Genomic DNA, 12,101 nt, shown 5'->3' on the forward strand with positions numbered 1-12,101 from the left:
TTCCAGTCCCCTTCAGGCTAATCAGTCACTCGCTGTCCTCCTCCACCACCCGGATCTTCTGCTATGAGTCCTGGTAATTCAGCCAGTCAGCGTAGTCCAGCCGCATGCCGCTTCCACAGCCAGGAGCGTTCTGCACCTGCGCAATAGTGCTGCACAGGTGTAGTACGCTCCCAGCGGCGGAGTGTGTGCATGCGCACTACGCCAGACTGGCTCAAGTACCTGGACTCATAGCAGAAGATCCAGGTGGTGGAGGAGTACAGCAAGGGACTGATTAGCCTGAAGGGGGCTGAAGGAAGCCCCAGGTATGTATAAAACTTTAATTTCATCTGTCTCAGGTTTACTTTGTTACACAGTAGTACTATACTCTACATATGCACTCCCCACAGAGCTGCAGGGAATACACTGAGAATGTTGTGCACATTGAACACAGAGGTGTTGTCTATCACCCATAAACCTGGTTCAGATTGTACATGAAGAATGTGTAATAGAGGAAGAATCTCCTTATTCCCCTGCAGAGTACCTGCACATCACTCTTACATGTACCCATAGTTACATTGTCTAGGGCCTGATAGATGTTCTTTGTTCCGGTCTGTACCTTTTACAAGTACTCTTACCAAGGACTAGTTTTAGTCTATGACTAAAGGGAATAAATATGGCAGTCTCCATATCCTTCTCACTTCAGTTGTCTTTTAAAATTCCTAAGCGTTGGCAGTTAAGAGACGAATTTCATGTTACATACTTTTAATCAACAAGATTGTAATATGCAAATTAGAGGAGTCGGAGTTGTGGAGTCGGAGGAATCCTAAACTGAGGAGTCGGAGGATTTTTGTACCGACTCCACAGCCCTGGCCTAATACACCCTCTCTTTCATTCAAGGAGTACTTTTCCTATGGTGGCTCAAAAATGACATACCGTAGGTACTGATGAAAAATTATAGATGGGAAATCTGAATAGGAAATGCACATTTTCCTATATAGAAGTTTTGAGGTGCCAAATCTCTGATATACTTGATTAATAAAGTTTGGCATTTTATATATTTTCTCATATAAATGACTGAGTTCTGTTACGCATACCCCCCAAACCCCCTCTTTCCTTGCACCTTATGTATTTTGCCAAATCTCTGATATTTTCTATATGTCTTTCCACAGGAATTTTTCACATTCTTGCAAATTAAATCTATTTTAACCGTTGATTTAATATGCATGAATTTAATATGCACATATTTAATTAGCAGGGATGCTAAAATTCCTGCACATGGGTGCAGAAAAAAAGAAGGGCACAAGATTTGCTCTTTCAGAAAATATTACATTTGAATAAAGTGGCATTTAGGTTAAAAAATAAAAAATACCCCTGAACTTGCATGGAAAAACTTGGTGCAAATGGTGCAGCAACAATTTTGCTCAGATCTCATTCTTGCCAAAGCATTTAAAAAGCTAAACCAAGCCTTTCTGATGGCAACTTAGTCATTGCATACCAATGCATAAAGGCTGACTTACCAATACAATTGTTTTCAGGCAGGATACTGTATGCCCTGTGGACAGACAGTCCCACACCTTGCCAGATACATCACCTAATGCTAGGCACACACCATTTAGCTGCCAGATCGTTTATTTCCAACGTGTCAGATCAGAATTTTTGATGGATTTTCCGATTGATTTCTGTTCACGTCTATGGAAAACGATCGGAAAAATGAATGAAATGAAAAAACAATTAAAAATCAGATCAGACATGTTGGAAATATACGATCTGGCAGGTAAATATGCCAGAAAAGTGTATGTTGTGTACCTAGCATTAAAGTTTTAACCACTTAAGCCTAACTGGACGAATATATTTGTCCAGTGCAATTGTGGAAACTGCACCACCAGTTTGTTACTGGCATGTGTGGCATCATTTTAACCGTGAAGAGTTGTAGAATACATTTTAGTGTGTCTTAAAGCCTCTTTCGCAGTGGGACAGTGCGTTTGATGCGACGTTAAGGTCGCATAACGTGCCCCTAATGCAACGCATTGAAAGACCAACTTGGACGTTATAGTACATTCTTTAGCCCTGCGTTTGGTGCGCCGTTTTCGTCGCACAGTGATGGAACGAAAATGGCGCATGCGTTACAGAAAGAAAAAAAAACATTACTGAGTATGTGCAACACACACAACGCAGCAGATTTATTGCTAAACGCACAGCATGCAGCACTTTCTAAATATTGCTACACGCTACACACAATGCAACGTGCGCACTGTGAATGTCGCACAGACTTAATATTGCTGTGTGTTAGTCCACGTTAAAACATTTTCTAACGTGCGACTTTAACGTCCCACTGTGAAAGAGGCCTAAAGCTTGAGCACGTCACATAAAAATGGGTAGGGACAAACTCAATCCAACATAAAGTACTTTTCAAAATTATGATCAAAGTTGGGAAAGTCTTAGCAAAACTACAAGAGTAGTACAAGAGTACAATGTGGTAACATTTTAACCCTGATAAGTTGTAGAATGGAGTTCAGAGAGTTTTAGGGTTGAGGCCCATGTCTTGTGTATTCCTTTTAGTCACAAACTGAATCAAAAGCAATTACATTTTTGCATATTCTGTACCAAAATAAAAGACTTGAAATGAAAACAAAGTGACAGAATATAAGAGAAAAAAAACATGCATTGTTACCTTAGGAACTTGGCATTTTAAATATGTATGCTATCAGGGTAGATTGCGATTATTTTTGCAAATATGGTTTCATAATCATCGATTGTGTACAATGAGAAAGCAAAAAACACAAAACCGGAAAAAAAAAAAAAAAGACACCTTTATCTCCAAATACAATAGTGTCACCATACATTGTGCTAGGAACATAATCTAAATTCTGTAATAACCAGGATGGATGAGCAAATACAATTTGTAGGTTTAACTTATACTTAGCACTGTGGTGCTAAGTATAAGTTAATATAGTAAAGCTATATTGGATGTAAATGGAGAAATAGTGTTTTTTCTACCTGAATTTCCCTTTAAAAATGCATAGAAAATAAGGTAATTAGTAAACAAAATTTTTACACACTAAAAGCCTAATTTGTCCTGAAAAAAACAATATATAATTTAGATGTGATTAGTAGTAATAAAGTTATTGACTAATAAATGGGAGCAGTGCTGATATGTGAAAATTGCTCTCGTCCTGAAGTGGTTAACCACTTGAGGACCACAGTCTTTTCGCCCCTTAAGGACCAGAGCCTTTTTCTCCATTCAGACCACTGCAGCTTTCACGGTTTATTGCTCGGTCATACAACCTACCACCTAAAGGAATTTTACCTCCTTTTCTTGTCACTAATACAGCTTTCTTTTGCTGCTATTTGATTGCTGCTGCAAGTTTTAGTTTTTATTACATTCATCAAAAAATACATGCATTTTGGCAAAAAAAATGACTTTTTTAACTTGCTGTGCTGACATTTTTCAAATAAAGTAAAATTTCCTGTACATTTGAGCGCGAAAGTTATTCTGCTACATGTCTTTGATAAAAAAAAAAAAAAACATTCAGTGTATATTTATTGGATTGGGTAAAAGTTATAGCGTTTACAAACTATGGTGCCAAAAGTGAATTTTCCCATTTTCAAGCATCTCTGACTTTTCTGCGCACCTGTCAGGTTTCATGAGGGGCTAAAATTCCAGGATAGTACAAATACCCCCCAAATGACCCCATTTTGGAAAGAAGACATCCCAAAGTATTCAGTGAGAGGCATGGTGAGTTCATAGAAGATTTTATTTTTTGTCACAAGTTAGCGGAAAATGACACTTTCTGACAAAAAAAAAAGAAAAAAAAAAAAAGTTTCCATTTCTTCTAACTTGCGACAAAAAAAAAAAAAATGAAATCTGCCACGGACTCACTATGCTCCTCTCTGAATACCTTGAAGTGTCTACTTTCCAAAATGGGGTCATTTGTGGGGTGTGTTCACTGTCCTGGCATTTTGGGGGGTGCCTAATTGTAAGCACCCCTGTAAAGCCTAAAGATGCTCATTGGACTTTTGGCCCCTTAGCGCAGTTAGGCTGCAAAAAAGTGCCACACGTGGTATTGCCGTACTCCGGAGAAGTAGTATAATGTGTTTTGGGGTGTATTTTTACACATACCCATGCTGGGTGGGAGAAATATCTCCGTAAATGACAATTGTTTTATTTTTTTTACACACAATTGTCTATTTATAGAGATATTTCTCCCACTCAGCATGGGTATGTGTAAAAATACACCCCAAAACACATTGTACTACTTCTCCCGAGTACGGCGGTACCACATGTGTGGCACTTTTTTGCACCCTAAGTGCGCTAAGAGGCCCAAAGTCCAATGAGTACCTTTAGGATTTCACAGGTCATTTTGCGACATTTGGTTTCAAGACTACTCCTCACGGTTTAGGGCCCCTAAAATGCCAGGACAGTATAGGAACCCCACAAATTACCCCATTTTAGAAAGAAGACACCCCAAGGTATTCCGTTAGGAGGATGGCGAGTTCATAGAAGATTTTTTTTTTTGTGACAAGTTAGCGGAAATTGATTTTAATTGTTTTTTTTCGCAAAGTGTCATTTTCCGCTAACTTGTGACAAAAAATAAAATCTTCTATGAACTCACCATACTCCTAACGGAATACCTTGGGGTGTCTTCTTTCTAAAATGGGGTCATTTGTGGGGTTCCTATACTGCCCTGGCATTTTAGGGGCCCTAAACCGTGAGGAGTAGTCTTGAAACCAAATGTCGCAAAATGACCTGTGAAATCCTAAAGGTACTCATTGGACTTTGGGCCTCTTAGCGCACTTAGGGTGCAAAAAAGTGCCACACATGTGGTACCGCCGTACTCAGGAGAAGTAGTATAATGTGTTTTGGGGTGTATTTTTACACATACCCATGCTGGGTGGGAGAAATATCTCTGTAAATGACAATTGTTTGATTTTTTTTTTTACACACAATTGTCCTTTTACAGAGATATTTCTCCCACCCAGCATGGGTATGTGTAAAAATACACCCCAAAACACAATATACTACTTCTTCTGAGTACGGCGATACATGTGTGACACTTTTTTGCAACCTGGGTGCGCTAAGGGGCCTAACGTCCTATTCACAGGTCATTTTGAGGCATTTGGATTCTAGACTACTGCTCACGGTTTAGGGCCCCTAAAATGCCAGGGCAGTATAGGAACCCCACAAGTGACCCCATTTTAGAAAGAAGACACCCCAAGGTATTCTGTTAGGAGTATGGTGAGTTCATAGAAGATTTTTTTTTTGTCACAAGTTAGCGGAAATGACACACTGTGAAAAAAAAAACCAATACATATCAATTTCCGCTAACTTGTGACAAAAAATAAATTCTATGAACTCATCATACCCCTAACGGAATACCTTGGGGTGTCTTCTTTCTAAAATGAGGTCACTTGTAGGGTTCCTATACTGCCCTGGCATTTTAGGGGCCCTAAACCGTGAGGAGTAGTCTAGAAAACAAATGCCTCAAAATGACCTGTGAATAGGACGTTGGGCCCCTTAGCGCACCTAGGCTGCAAAAAAGTGTCACACATGTGGTATCGCCATACTCAGGAGAAGTAGTATAATGTGTTTTGTGGTGTATTTTTACATATAACCATGCTGGGTGGGAGAAATATCTCTGTGAATGACACATTTTTGATTTTTTTTACACACAATTGTCCATTTACAGAGAGATTTCTCCCACCCAGCATGGGTATGTGTAAAAATACACCACAAAACACATTATACTACTTCTCCTGAGTATGGCGATACCACATGTGTGACACTTTTTTGCAGCCTAGGTGCGCTAAGGGGCCCAACGTCCTATTCACAGGTCATTTTGAGGCATTTGTTTTCTAGACTACTCCTCACGGTTTAGGGCCCCTAAAATGCCAGGGCAGTATAGGAACCCCACAAGTGACCTCATTTTAGAAAGAAGACACCCCAAGGTATTCCGTTAGGGGTATGGTGAGTTCATAGAAGATTTTATTTTTTGTCACAAGTTAGTGAAAAATGACACTTTGTGAAAAAAACAATAAAAATCTAATTTCCGCTAACTTTTGACAAAAAATAAAATCTTCTATGAACTCATCATACACCTAACAGAATACTTTGGGGTGTCTTCTTTCTAAAATGGGGTCACTTGTGGGTTCCTATACTGCCCTGGCATTTTACGGGCCCAAAACTGTGAGTAGTCTGTAAACCAAATTTCTCAAAATGACTGATCAGGGGTATAAGCATCTGCAAATTTTGATGACAGGTGGTCTATGAGGGGGCGAATTTTGTGGAACCGGTCATAAGCAGGGTGGCCTCTTAGATGACAGGATGTTTTGGGCCTGATCTGATGGATAGGAGTGCTAGGGGGGTGACAGGAGGTGATTGATGGGTGTCTCAGGGGGCGGTTAGAGGGGAAAATAGATGCAATCAATGCACTGGGGAGGTGATCGGAACGGGTCTGAGGGGGACCCGAGTGATCAGGAGCCCACACGGGGCAAATTAGGGCCTGATCTGATGGGTAGGTGTGCTAGGGGGTGACAGGAGGTGATTGATGGGTGTCTCAAGGTGTGATTAGAGGGGGGAAATAGATGCAAGCAATGCACTAGCGAGGTGATCAGGGCTGGGGTCTGAGGGCGTTCTGAGGTGTGGGCGGGTGATTGGGTGCCCGCAAGGGGCAGATTAGGGTCTAATCTGATGGGTAACCGTGACAGGTGGTGATAGGGGGTGATTGATGGGTAATTAGTGGGTGTTTAGAGGAGAGAAGAGATGTAAACACTGCACTTGGGAGGTGATCTGATGTCGGATCTGCGGGCGATCTATTGGTGTGGGTGGGTGATCAGATTGCCCGCAAGGGGCAAGTTAGGGGCTGATTGATGGGTGGCAGTGACAGGGGGTGATTGATGGGTGGCAGTGACAGGGGGTGATTGATAGGTGATTGACAGGTGATCAGTGGGTTATTACAGGGAATAACAGATGTAAATATTGCACTGGCGAATTGATAAAGGGGGGTCTGAGGGCAATCTGAGCGTGTGGGCGGGTGATTGGGTGCCCGCAAGGGGTAGATTAGGGTCTAATCTGATGGGTAACAGTGACAGGTGGTGATAGGGGGTGATTGATAGGTGATTGATGGGTAATTAGTGGGTGTTTAGAGGAGAGAATAGATGTTAACAATGGATTTGGGAGGTGATCTGATGTCGGATCTGCGGGCGATCTATTGGTGTGGGTGGGTGATCAGATTGCCCGCAAGGGGCAGGTTAGGGGCTGATTGATGGGTAGCAGTGACAGGGGGTGATTGACAGGTGATCAGGGGGGATAGATGCATACAGTACACGGGGGGGGGGGGGGGGGGTCTGGGGAGAATCTGAGGGGTGGAGGGTGATCAGGAGGGGGCAGTGGGCAGGGGGGGGGGGGGGGGGGAATAAAAAAAAATTGCGTTGACAGATAGTGACAGGGAGTGATTGATGGGTGATTAGGGGGGTGACTGGGTGCAAACAGTGGTCTGGGGGGTGGGCAGGGGGGGGGGGGGGTCTGAGGGGTGCTGTGGGCGATCAGGGGGCAGGGGGGGGGGGAAATCAGTGTGCTTGGGTGCAGACTAGGGTGGCTGCAGCCTGCCCTGGTGGTCCCTCGGACACTGGGACCACCAGGGCAGGAGGCAGCCAGTATAATAGGCTTTGTATACATTACAAAGCCTATTATACAATGTAAATGCGGCGATCCGGGTGCTAGTAACCCGCCGGCGCTTCCGAACGGCCGGCGGGTTACTACGAGCGGTGGGCGGAGCCAGTCCCCGGCGGCTGATCGCGTCACGAATGACGCGATCGATGCATAGCCACTCCCGCAGCCGCCCCCGCCGATGGGCGTATTGCGGTCGTTTGGGCCCAGTCTTTGCCGCCGCCCATCGGCTGGGGGCGGTCGGCAAGTGGTTAAGGTGCGTACACATGTCTGATATTTATGAACGACTTGTAATTCAAACAAGTTATTCAGACATCATGTACACACTGACCAACAAGTCGTTTGATATGCTAATACACCTAATTTACATGTCATTTAACCAACTTGATAATGGACAATGGACTGGATAGAACAATGGATTAGATTAAGTAACTGATCAAACGACTTGTTGTTTGAATGTCTTTTAAGGTCCGTACACAAGTCGGACTGCAGGCAACAACGGGTCTGTCGTCACCTCCTGCTGGGCGCGTTTTCAGCAGACAGTCCGATGTGTGTACAGTCTGCCGGCGGACTGATAAGGCTGTTTCTGAGCGATCCGCCGGGCGGATCGCTCACAAAACAGCCGTATCAGTCTGCAGACAGACTGTACACACGCCGGACTGTCGCTGGAACGCCCGTCCAGCAGGAGGTGACGACGGACCCGTTGTTGCCTGCAGTCCGGCGTGTGCACGGACCTTTAGTGTCAAACTAATAGACTTTAAAAAAACAAGTTGTTTGTACACATTTACGGACCTGTCTTTTGAACAGCAGTGAGTTTACGGATCCGCCAAGCGGATCAGTCAAAACTGCTGCTATCAGTCTAACTATTGTTAATACACACACAAAACTGTCGTTCAAACGCCCGGTTTAAACGACAAGTCGTTCAGAAATATCAGACATGTGTACGTACTTTTAAATTTGAATGGAAGGATGTTTTGCAGCAATTTTGTTTATTCCCACCTTTGAATGGTGAGCGAAGTTAGAGGGTTTAAAAACCCTATTTGCTTAGGCAAGACATTAATAAGGAGTAGCTTGAATTTCATGATTCAATCAACTATTTGCTTTCCCTAGCAAATGTGATAAATAAAATTCCCTCGCAGAAGGTTCTGTGGTATCCTAAGAAAAAAAAAAAAAAAAAAAATCAAACAAGCTGAGACTTACCTGGGGCTTCTATCGGCCCCTGCAGCAGTAACGTCCCGCGCCGTCCTCCGATCACTCGCTCCCCGCTGCTGGTCCAAAATTCGTCTAAACAGACAAATAATGTCCACTCCCGCTTGCGTCATCGAGAGCTTACTGCGCAGGGGCAGTACGAGGTTTTCTTGTACTGCGCCTGCACAGTAAGCTCCCGATGACGTGCACGGGAGCGAGCACGCACGCGGCTGCAGTCGCGCAGCCTCAGTGTAATCACTCGCGTTATTACACCGGGACCGGTGGCGGGGAACGAGTGATGGGAGGAGGATGGTGCGGGACATTACCGCTGCAAGGGGCCGATGGAAGCCTCAGGTAAGTGTCAGCTTGTTTGATTTTTTAGGAAACCACAGAACCCCTTTAAAAGGCTGATAATGTCTGAGAATCCATGCCACAGCCCACTCAGTTCAGCTTGCCGCTAAGACTGGCTGTCCAGCACATCAGGCAACACCTTGGTGTAAACATATTAATAAATTATAAAATCGCCAACGTAGTCTGCGGTGCGGACATGTGACTGCTAAAGGAATACTGTAGGGGGGGGGGGGGGTCGGGGGAAAAGGAGTTGAACTTATCCGAGGCTTCTAATGGTCCCCCGCAGACATCCTGTGCCGCTGCAGCCACTCACTGATGTTACGGCCCCGCCTTCGGTTCACTTCTGGAATTTCAGACTTTAAACCCACTGTGCCTGCGTTGCCGTGCCCTCGCTCCCGCTGATGTCACCAGGAGCGTACTGCGCAGGCACAGACCATACAGGGCCTGTACAGTACGCTCCTGGTGACATCAGCGGGAGCGAGAACACCGCAATGGAGGTACAGTGGTTTTTCACACTTTAAAGTCTGAAATTCCAGTGAACCGGAGGCGGGGCCGGAGCATCGATGAGTGGCTGCGCCGACACAGGATGTCTGCAGGGGACCATTAGAAGCCTCGGATAAGTTCAACTCCTTTTCCCCCGACCCCCCCCCCCCCCTACAGTATTCCTTTAAAGAACAAGCGACACCCATGCTAACCTAGTAATAAAAAACACATATATAAGTAGATAAATACTACGTCTACTTACATAACAGATGTATTGTGCTATCCACGTAATGATTCCTGTGAATTTTATAAAGGAAAAGCTGAAAATCCTAATCTAGGCAGTGGCCATTTTGCCAAGCTAATGCTGACATCATATCCTTCCTGACTCTGTTTTCTCTTGCTCATTGTGTATTCATTAGCTGCCCCCTCCCAGAGCTTTTTTTTTTTTTTATTTACACATCCAATCACTGAGTCACCTCAGCCTTGCTTGTAAACACAAGTGATCAGCTAGGCAGGGAAATAAATGGAAGAGGAGGAATTATAGATAAAAAAAAGTCCCAGCATTCAAAAGAACTCCCAGCATTCAACTTTTTGGCACTTGGCCAGTGCTCCTAAAGTATGTGATAACTCCAAACCATAACAGCAGAAAAAGTTTTAAATGCAGGAATTAGCATCTTTATCACTTAATACACTCAGACCAGTTGCTGTTGAAATTTGATTTTTATGGTGACAATGCCGCTTTAACAGTCATATGTCCGCACCGCAGACTACGTTGGCGATTTATAATTTAATTATAATATGTTTACACCAAGGTGTTGCCTGATGTGCTGGACAGCCAGTCTTAGCGGCAAGCTGAACTGAGTGGGCTGTGGCATGGATTCTCAGACGTTATCAGCCTTTTAAAGGGGTTCTGTGGTTTCCTAAAAATCAAAGGCTGATAATGTCTGAGAATCCATGCCACAGCCCACTCAGTTCAGCTTGCCGCTAAGACTGGCTGTCCAGCACATCAGGCAACACCTTGGTGTAAACATATTATAATTAAATTATAAATCGCCAACGTAGTCTGCGGTGCGGACATATGACTGTTAAAGAGACTCCGTAACAAAAATTGCATCCTGTTTTTTATCATCCTACAAGTTCCAAAAGCTATTCTAATGTGTTCTGGCTTACTGCAGCACTTTCTGCTATCACAGTCTCTGTAATAAATCAATGTATCTTTCCCTTGTCAGACTTGTCAGCCTGTGTCTGGAAGGCTGCCAAGTTCTTCAGTGTTGTGGTTCTGCTATGAACTCCCCCTTTCAGGCCCCTCTCTGCACACTGCCTGTGTGATATTTAGATTAGTGCAGCTTCTCTCTGCTCTATTATCTTTTACAAGCTGGAAAAATCGTCCTCTGAGCTGGCTGGGCTTTCACATACTGAGGAAATTCAGACAAGGGCAAAGCTGTTTGCAGGAAGAAAAGAGCAGCCTGAAACTTCAGTGCATGAGAGATGCAGGGGGAAAGAAACACACAAATGATCTCTTGAGATTCAAAAGGAAGGGTGTATACAGCCTGCTTGTGTATGGATGTATTTTGTATGTGTGGACATACTGTACATCAACCTACTTCCTGTTTTGGTGGCCATTTTGTTTGTTTATAAACAAACTTTATAAAACTGTTTTTAACCACTTTTAATGCAGCGGGGAGCGGCGAAATTGTGACAGAGGGTAATAGGAGATGTCCCCTAACGCACTGGTATGTTTACTTTTGTGCGATTTTAACAATACAGATTCTCTTTAAAGGAATACTGTAGGGGGGGGGGGGGGGGGGGTGTCGGGGTAAAAGGAGTTGAACTTATCCGAGGCTTCTAATGGTCCCCCGCAGACATCCTGTGCCGGCGCAGCCACTCACCGATGCTCCGGCCCCGCCTCCGGTTCACTGGAATTTCAGACTTTAAAGTGTGAAAACCACTGTACCTCCATTGCGGTGTTCTCGCTCCCGCTGATGTCACAAGGAGCGTACTGTACAGGCCCTGTATGGTCTGTGCCTGCGCAGTACGCTCCTGGTGACATCAGCGGGAGCGAGGGCACGGCAACGAAGGCGCAGTGGGTTTAAAGTCTGAAATTCCAGAAGTGAACCGAAGGTGGGGCCGGAACATCAGTGAGTGGCTGCAGCGGCACAGGATGTCTGCGGGGGACCATTAGAAGCCCCGGGTAAGTTCAACTCATTTTCCCTCGACCCCCCCTACAGTATTCCTTTAAAGCACTTCTATAAAATGAACTATTCTCAGTGATTCTCTATGAGATGGTTCATATTAGCATTTTTCGTCAGCTTTGCGGTGCCTGTACCATGTTTGGGGCAATTTTGCTCTAAAAGAAGGTGTAGGAAGAGCGCTAAACGCTCACAAAATCGATTCATGCAGCATTTGCATTTTTAAGAAAAAAATACACTTCATT

The 12,101-nt window shown here is 44.2% G+C and overlaps 1 protein-coding gene across 8 annotated transcripts in view; it reads right to left on the minus strand.

The window, feature by feature from the left end:
• Positions 1-12,101, minus strand: part of LRCH3 (leucine rich repeats and calponin homology domain containing 3) — a 189,886-nt gene that overhangs the window by 147,635 nt on the left and 30,150 nt on the right. The gene's annotated exons all lie outside the window — the stretch shown is intronic.

This window comes from Hyperolius riggenbachi, chromosome 4, assembly GCF_040937935.1.
Source record: "Hyperolius riggenbachi isolate aHypRig1 chromosome 4, aHypRig1.pri, whole genome shotgun sequence".
NCBI classification, from domain to species: Eukaryota; Metazoa; Chordata; class Amphibia; order Anura; family Hyperoliidae; genus Hyperolius; species Hyperolius riggenbachi.